A 9,376-nucleotide genomic window follows, 5' to 3' on the forward strand; every position below is an offset into this window, starting at 1 on the left:
ACTTTCAAATGGGTGAATACATACAGGCAAAGGAAGAAGACTGTGCAAGGGCCAAGCAGAAGACCAGGAGAGTGAGAAAAATGGGTTCTTTCAAAAAGCCAGCACAGATTTGACAGGCCGAATGGTTTCATCGCACCCTGCACAATTCTATAGCAGGGATGTTCCTGACTCTCAGTGGATGGGTTTGCAGACAGTGGGGAGAAGAATAATATTGGATGTGATTTCCCATGCCACGGTTCTACCAGCAGTGAGAGAGGTGTCAGGATACTCTTCAACGGTGAGTCAATAGAGGTCCGTAAATGGTCAATTCATGGACATGCAAGACCTCCTCCTGTTGCCACTGAACTTCAACCAGTGATGGGACAGGCCCATCATTTGCAGCTTTCAATGCTCAGACTGATGGGTGGTCAAAAGGCTAATACAGCCTGGGCAAGACCGTCCTTCCCATAACTTATTTTTGTGTCTGGCTGCACTAATGATTGCTGGATGCAGTTTCAGCAGTGGCCATCACTCTTGATGGCGCTGCTGAGACCAGAGAGCTGCCAGCAATTGGATTGACTGGGGTGGGACTTCCTCACTGCAGGGTGGGTCAGCCAAGCAGGGCAGGCACAACCCCAACTTGCCCCACCCCACCTCAAAGTTTAAACTAGGGCAACAGACATGTCTCCTCATGTAAAATTCCAACTCCTTTGCACTAAGGTACATAAATATCCCAGATCATATTGCTCATTTGTGCTCAAGTAATGCGTTAAGTGGGGATCCTACAATTTACTTCACCATTCCAGAGACTGGGAGAGTGTAAACTACTTGGTATCATGTGTTTACAAAAGAAGAATGAAGGTGCATTCCTAACTTACCTTTCATGTCTACAGAATGTTGTACAGTCCATATACACCACAGATTCCTACAAACAACAAAGAAGCTGAAAGACTATTTGTGTTATTGATTGTTCCTGTTTAAGAAGGGAGGGAGGCAGAAGATGGGAAATGATAGGCTGATTAGCTAGACCTTGGGTGTTGGTAAGATTTTCCAGTCCATTATTAAGGACAAGATTGTGGAGTACCTTGAAGTGCGTGATAAAACAGGGCTGAGTCAGCACAGCTTTGTCAAGGGGATATTATACCTGACAGATCTGTTTTGGACGTGCTGGTGTTGGACTGGTGTGTCCAAAATTTGAAAAAAAAAACACACAACACCAGGTTATAGTCCAATAGTTTTATTTGGAAATACTAGCTCTCAGAGCGTTGCTCCTTCATCGGGTGGTTGTCAGTTGATGAAAGAGCACTGCTCCAAGAGCTAGCGCTTCCAAATAAAGCTGTTGGACTATAACCTGGTGTTGTGTGGTTTGTAACTTTGGACAAATCTGTTAGAATTCTTTGATGAGATAAGGAGCAAGTTAGACAAAGGAAAGCCAGTGGATGTGATAAATTTGCATTTCCAGAAGGTCTTTGAGAAAGAGCCACCCACTTGGCTGTTAAATAAGATAAGAGCAGTAAATATTGGGGCAAAGTACTGGCATGGATAGAGGATTGACTGACTGACAGAAGGCAGAGAATCACAATTTTTTCAGGATGGCAGCTGGTGACTAGTGGAGTTCCACAGGGGTCAGTGGTAGGACAATAGTTCACATTATACTTTAATGTTCTGGATGAAGGAACTAAGGGCATTGTTGTTACATTTGCAGGTGGCGCAAAGATAAATGGAGGGACAGGTGGTGTTGCAGAAGTGGGGAGGCTGCAGAGAGAATTGGACAAGCTAAGAGATTGGGCAAAGAAATGGCTGATGGAATACAATATGGGAAGGTGTGAGGTTATGTACTTTGTTAGGAAGAATAGAGGCATTGCCATTTCTAAACAGGGAAGGGCTTTGGAATCTGTAACACAAACTGGCTGAGAAGTCCAAATCCAGGATTCTCTTAAGGTTAACATTTAGGTTCAGTTGGCAGTTAGAAAGGCAAATGGAATGTTAGCATTAATTTCAAGATGGCTGGAACACAAGCACTGTTTAGGCTGTGTAAGGCTCAGGTCAGACTGCATTTGGAACATGGTTAATATTGGGTCCCATATCTCAGGAAGAGTGCACTAGCTTTGGAGGGGGCCCTGAGGGGGTTTACAAGATTGGTGCCAGGAATGAAAGGTTTGTTATTTCAGGAGCGGTTGAGGACTCTGGGTCTGTACTCAATGGAATTTGGAAAGATGAAGGGTGTATCTGATTGATACTTACAGAATACTGAGAGGCCTGGATAGAGTGGATGTGGAGAAACCGGGACCAGGGAGCACAGTCTAAAGGGCTGACCTTTTAGAACAGAGATGAGGAAGAATTTCTTCAGCCAGAACGTGGTCAGTCTGTCAAGCTCATTGCTGTCGCAACAGATTTTGGAGGCCAAGTCATTGCGAGTATTTAAACAGAAATGGAAAGGGTTTTGATTAAGGAGGGGGAAAGGGGTTACAGGGAGGAAGGAGGAGAATGGGTTTGAGAAATATATAAGCCATGCTCGAACAGCAGAGCAGACTTGATGGGCTGAATGGCCTAATTATGCTCCTGTGTCTTAAGGATGAAATTTTGAGTAGGTCACTCCCTACTCTTCTCATTCCATCTTTCACAACCTCCCTGTGGTTTAACATTTCATCCAGATAACAACATTGCTGACAATGCAAACATTCCCTTTGTATCAAATATCTCACATTCATCAACCAACTCAGATGATGCATTCCGACCTCGGAAAAAGATTTTAGATTTAGAGGCGAGCATTCTTTCTGAGTAATATTGGGAGCTAAAGAGGACCTCCTTGCCAAATTCCAGCAGTATATTAAATTTCAACTCCTTAACTCGACCTAAAATGATGGTGAGATGAATACCCAACAATGGGAAGATCACCTGCTTATAGCATTATGAGTTCTTATTGGTTTCAGGGCAAGAGTCCCTGAAGCACCATATTCTGTTGTAAATGGTAGCTTCTCCATCTGTACAATGAACAATTGGCAATGCTTGATGTGTACAGCTTTCACTGTGAGACAAGATGCCAGCTCTCAAAAGATTAAACATGTGGCACAGGGAGAATAAGAACTGCCCGCGGCTGAATGTCATCCTCATAACATCACATCAGAAATGCAATAATTCGTATCAACAGCAACCATTTAATCCTGGAAGGAATATTTCACAGGACAGGTATTACTTAAAGCAGATCTGACACCTTCACTGAGAAATGAAAATGGATCCTGGTCAATTTTCCCCTTGTTTTCTCCTGGGTGAGTGTGTTGTCAAATGAACAATAATTGAAGTTTGTGGTACTGCTGGAAGAATAAGATATTTGAAGATCCTTTTGCCTTAATCATTAAACCTGGTTTCATCAGGGATAGGGACTGGAATAAGAGTATAGGTTAACAGCAGTGTCTCTACCTCTGGGCAGATACACGATTGCAAGTACCTTTGAACTAGAACCAGGGGGTACAGCATCAAAATAAGGAGGAGCAGATTCAGGCCTGAGTTGAGGAGGAACTTGTTCACCCAAAGGGCTATGAATCTGTGGAATTCCCTGCCCAGCGAAGTGGTTGAGGTTACCTCGTTGAATGTTTTTAAGGCAAAGATGGATAGATTTTTGAACAATGAAGGAATTGAAGGTTACGGTGAGAGGGCGGGTAAGTGGAGCTGAGGCCATGAAAAGATCAGCCATGATCTTATTGAATGGTGGAACAGGGTCGAGGGGCCAGATGGCTTAGTCCTGCTCCTAGTTCTTATCTTCTGATGTACCCTCTACCACTGAGTCATTGAGGTCTACAAAACAACAAAAAGCCCTCCAGCCCATCATATCTGCACTGTCAAAAACAACTACCTAATTATTCTCAAACCATGTTCCTGCGCTTGACTCATAGTCCTCTATGCATTGGTACTGCAAGCGTGCGTTTAAATACTCCTTAAACGTTATAATGGGTTCTGCCTCTACCATCCATACAGACAGAGAATCCCAGATTCACACAATCCCCCAGGTGAGAAAAATCCTTCTTCACATTTCCTTACCTTAAATCCATGCCTTTAGACATTGATCCCTCAATCAAAGGGAAAAAGTGTGTGTGAACAGGTTAAATATTGAACAAATATTGCATCCCGATCTTGCAGTCATACTCCTGACATTGACCTTACCTTCTATCTCTTCCCATTGCCTCATATCCCCCTTGAGAATGATGGTCCTTCTCTGTTTCACTTCATTGCCAAGAGCTCCAGCACAGTGTCCATAAACCTTCATGTCCGCACTCTCTGAATGTCAGTCATTGTTGATTGCTACAAACTGCAATAACTAGAAAGATCCCATCATCTTCAGCAGACACTGGCTAGTTTTCAGTAATAGATGGCACTGATGATATTACACCCATTGCTTGGTCATGTGCCGCCAATGACCAGTATGAAGATTGCTGGCTGCCTGTAAAAGTGATTGAATTAGCAGCCAGAACAAAACTGGTTTGCTGCCTGCCTATTTTCCATTTCCTTGGTTTCACCATCATCCAACATCCCGCTGTCTCTTCAACACCATCCCATTATTTTTGCCACAAACTTCTTCTGTTTTCCCCTTTCCTGCTATTAGCTGGAAGTTGTGTTATCTCGGACACATAAAGTAGCAAAATGTCCTGAGGCACTTCACAGGAGAGTTGTTGAGAAAATTTGACATTAAACCACATAAGGCAATATTAGATCATGTCATGTTTGGAGAAAGACAATGTGCAATGGCATGGAGAAAACACTTTAGCACTGGGTACTGATGCTGCTTTGAAAGAGAAGGTGCAGCCATGAGGGACTGAATCTGTACATTAACAATTCTGTGACTGTGTGATATCAGGACTGACTGCTAGAGGTTTGGTCAAGGAGATGGATTTTGACCAGTGTCCCCAAAGGGAGGATGAGAGACAGAGAGAAGCAGGGGAGGAATTCCAGACCTAAGGATCTGAATCAGTGTGCTTGGGTTCTATCTATCTCAGAAATGTCACGTTACGGCCAACAACACCTGTAAACTAGAATAATCCAGTGGTCCCAATTTTAACTCACCTGTCCACAACCCGACAGGAAGTGACCAATGGAAAGATGCTTGATATTGTGACAGAAATATTAATGCAGAAGGCAAGACCGATGTTCTGAGGACATGGCTTCAAATCCCACCATGGCCACTAGTGCAATTTAAACTCTTGGGTAATAAATCTGGATTATAAAGCTAATCTCAAGAATAGTGCCATGAAATACCATTGATTATTGTAAAATGCCATCTGAATCACTAATGTCCTTTAGGGAAGGAGCTCCACCCTATTTACCTGGTCTGGAGTATATTTGACTCCAGATGGACAACAGTGGCCATGTGAGCCATTCAGGTCAAGGGCAATTAGGGATGGACAATTAAAATGCCCTTGCCAACGATGCCTACATCTCATGAAAGAATGAAGAAGTAATAAACATCACCCAATGTTACCCAACCCTGCTACCATTATTAACAGGAAGGGCGATTAGCACTGTTGCCTCACTGCACCAGGGACCTGGGTTCAATTTCAGCCTCTGGTGACTGTCTGTGTGGAGATTGCATGTTCTTCCTGTGTCTGCGTGGGTTTCCTCTGGGTGCTCCAGTTTCCTCCCACAGTCCAAAGATGTGCAGGTTGGGTGGTACAGCCATGCTCAATTACTCATTGTGTCCAGGCTAGATGGGTTAGCCATGAGAAATACAAGGGTGGGTCTGGGTGGGATGCTTTTTGGAGGGTTGGTATGGTCTCAATGGGCTGAATGGCCTGCTCCCGTGCTGTAGGGATTCTAAGCCAATAGTAGTTTACGATTTTGAGCCAACAAACAGAATACACATCCTTGCTAACAAACTCCGCCCCTACCCAGGGCCAAAAAGAGTCGCAGATGGCAGAGGGAGGGCACGCAGGAAGGCAGGAGGTGCCACAAGGACATCTCTAATTTGGGCTTTGCCAATTATTCAATCAGGCAACTGGTCAGGCCACCTTTTCCCTGAATGCCAAGGACATCTCCAATGGGTCTCCCTCTGATAACCTGTCCATTCCCATGGCCTCCCATTGGTCTCCCTCTGATGACCAGTCCATTACCATGGGCTCCCATGGGTCTCCCTCTGGTCATCTGTCCATTCCCACGCGTCTTCCTCTGATTACCTGTCCATTCCCATGGATCTTCCTCTGATGACCTGTCCACTCCCATGTGTCTCCCTCTGATGACTTGTCCATTCCATGGGCTCCCTCTGATGACCTGTCCATTCCCATCGTTCTCCCACTGATGATCTGTCCATTCCCATGGGTCTTCCTCTGATTACCTGTCCATTCCCATGGGTCTTCCTCTGATTACCTGTCTGCTCCCATGGGTCTCCCTCTGTCTACCTGTCCATTCTCACAGATCTCCCTCTATTTACCTGTCCATTCCCATGGTTCTCCTTCTGATTACTTGTCCTTTCCCATGGGTCTCCCTCTGATTAACTGTCCATTCCCATGTGTCTCCATCTAATTACATGTCCATTCCCAGGGCTCTCCGTCTGATTACCTGTCTGCTCCCACGTGTCTCCCTCCGATTGCTTGTCCATTCCACGTGTCTCCATCCGATTGCTTGTCCGCTCCCATGGGTCTCCCTCTGATTACCTATCCATTCCCATGGGTCTCCTACTGATTAACTGTCCATTTACATGGGTCTCCCGTTTACTACCTGTCCATTCCCTAGCATCTCCCTCTAATTACCTGTCCATTCCCATGGGTCTCCCTCTGATTAATTGTCCATTCCCAAGGGTCTCTCTGATTACCTGTCCATTCCCATGGGGCTCCCTCTGATTTCCTGTTCGTTCCCATGGATCTCCCTGTGATGAACAGTCCATTCCCATGGGTTCCCATGGGTCTCCCTGTGATGAACAGTCCATTCCCATGGGTTCCCATTGGTCTCCCTCTGATGACCAGTCCATTACCATGGGCTCTCATTGGTTCCCCTCTGATTACCTGTCCATTCTCAAGGGTCTCCTTCTGATGACCTGCCCATTCCCAAGAGTCTCCCTCTGATTACCTGCCTGCTCCCCAGGGTCTCCCTCTGATTACCTGTCCATACCCATGGGGTTCCCTCTAATTTCCTGTTCAGTCCAATGGGTTCCCATGGGTCTCCCTGTGATGAACAGTTCATTCCCATGGGCTCCCATTGGTTTCCCTCTGATTACCTTCCCATTCCTATGGATCTCCCTCTAATTACCTGTCCATTCCCAAGGGTCTCCTTCTACTTACCCATCCATTCCCCAGTGTCTTCCTCTAATTACCTGTCCATTCCCATGGGTTCTCCCTCTGAATACCTGTCCATTCCCATGGCTCTCCCTCTGATTAATTGTCCATTCCCATGGGTCTCCCTCTGATTAATTGTCCATTCCCAAGGGTCTCTCTGATTACCTGTCCATTCCCATGGGGCTCCCTCTGATTTCCTGTTCGTTCCCATGGATCTCCCTGTGATGAACAGTCCATTCCCATGGGTTCCCATGGGTCTCCCTGTGATGAACAGTCCATTCCCATGGGTTCCCATTGGTCTCCCTCTGATGACCAGTCCATTACCATGGGCTCTCATTGGTTCCCCTCTGATTACCTGTCCATTCTCAAGGGTCTCCTTCTGATGACCTGCCCATTCCCAAGAGTCTCCCTCTGATTACCTGCCTGCTCCCCAGGGTCTCCCTCTGATTACCTGTCCATACCCATGGGGTTCCCTCTAATTTCCTGTTCAGTCCAATGGGTTCCCATGGGTCTCCCTGTGATGAACAGTTCATTCCCATGGGCTCCCATTGGTTTCCCTCTGATTACCTTCCCATTCCTATGGATCTCCCTCTAATTACCTGTCCATTCCCAAGGGTCTCCCTCTACTTACCCATCCATTCCCCAGTGTCTTCCTCTAATTACCTGTCCATTCCCATGGGTTCTCCCTCTGAATACCTGTCCATTCCCATGGCTCTCCCTCTGATTAATTGTCCATTCCCATGGGTCTCTCTCTGATTACCTGTCCATTCCCATGGGGCTCCCTCTGATTTCCTGTTCATTCCCATGTGTTCCCATGGGTCTCCCTGTGATGACGAGTCCATTAACATGGGTTCCCATTGGTTTCCCTCTGATTACCTATCCATTCCCATGGGTCTCCTTCTGATGACGTGTCCATTCCCAAGAGTCTCCCTCTGATTACCTGTCTGCTCCCCTGGGTCTCCCTCTGATTACCTGTCCATACCCATGGGGTTCCCTCTAATTTCCTGTTCAGTCCCATGGGTTCCCATGGGTCTCCCTCTGATGACCAGTCCATTACCATGGGCTCCCATTGGTTTCCCTCTGATTACCTTTCCATTCCCAAGGGTCTCCCTCTGATGGCCTGTCCATTACAATAGGTCTCCCTCTGATTACCTGTCTGCCCATGGGTCTCTGTCTGTCTACCTGTCCATTCCCACAGATCTCCCTCTAAATACCTATCCATTCCCAAGGGTCTCCCTCTACTTACCTGTCCGTTCCCATGCATCTCCTTCTAATTAACTGTCCATTCCCATGTGTCTCCCTCTGATTACTTGTCCATTTCAATGGGTCTCCCTCTGATTACCTGTCCATTCCCACGCGTCGCCCTCTGATTACCTTTCCACTCCCATGGGTCTCCCTCTGATTAGCTGTCAGCTCCCATTGGTCTCCCTCTGATGACCAGTCCATTACCATGGGCTCTCATGGGTCTCCCTCTGATTACCAGTCCATTCCATGGGTCTCCTTCTGATTAGCTGTCAATTCCCATGGGTCACCCTCTCATAACCTGTCCATTCCCATGTGTCTCCCTCTGATTACCTGTCCATTCCCTTGTGTCCCCCTCTGAATACCTGTCCATTCCCATGCGTCCCCCTCTGAATACCTGTCCATTCCCATGCGTCTCCCTCTGATTAACTGCCTATTCCCATGGGTCTCCCTCTGATTTCCGGTTCATTCCCATGGGTCTCCCTGTGATGAACACTCCATTCCCATGGGCTCCCATTGTGTCCCTCTGATGACCAGTCCATTACCATGAGCTCCCATTGGTTTCCCTCTGATTACCTGTGCATTCCCATGGGTCACCCTCTGATGACCTGTCCATTCCCAAGGGTCTCCATCTGATTACCTGTCTGCTCCCCTGGGTCTCCCTCTGATTACCTGTCCATTCCCACAGATTTCCCTCTAATTACCTGTCCATTCCCATGGGTCTTCCTCTATTTACCTGTCCATTCCCATGGGTCTCTCTCTGATTACCTGTCCGGTCCCATGGGTCTCCCTCTGTCTACCTGTCCATTCCTACGGCTCTCCCTCTAATTACCTGTCCATTCCCACGGCTCTCCCTCTAATTACCTGTCCATTCCCATGGGTCTCCCTCTACTTAC

Source organism: Hemiscyllium ocellatum, chromosome 37 (genome assembly GCF_020745735.1).
Source record: "Hemiscyllium ocellatum isolate sHemOce1 chromosome 37, sHemOce1.pat.X.cur, whole genome shotgun sequence".
NCBI classification, from domain to species: domain Eukaryota; kingdom Metazoa; phylum Chordata; class Chondrichthyes; order Orectolobiformes; family Hemiscylliidae; genus Hemiscyllium; species Hemiscyllium ocellatum.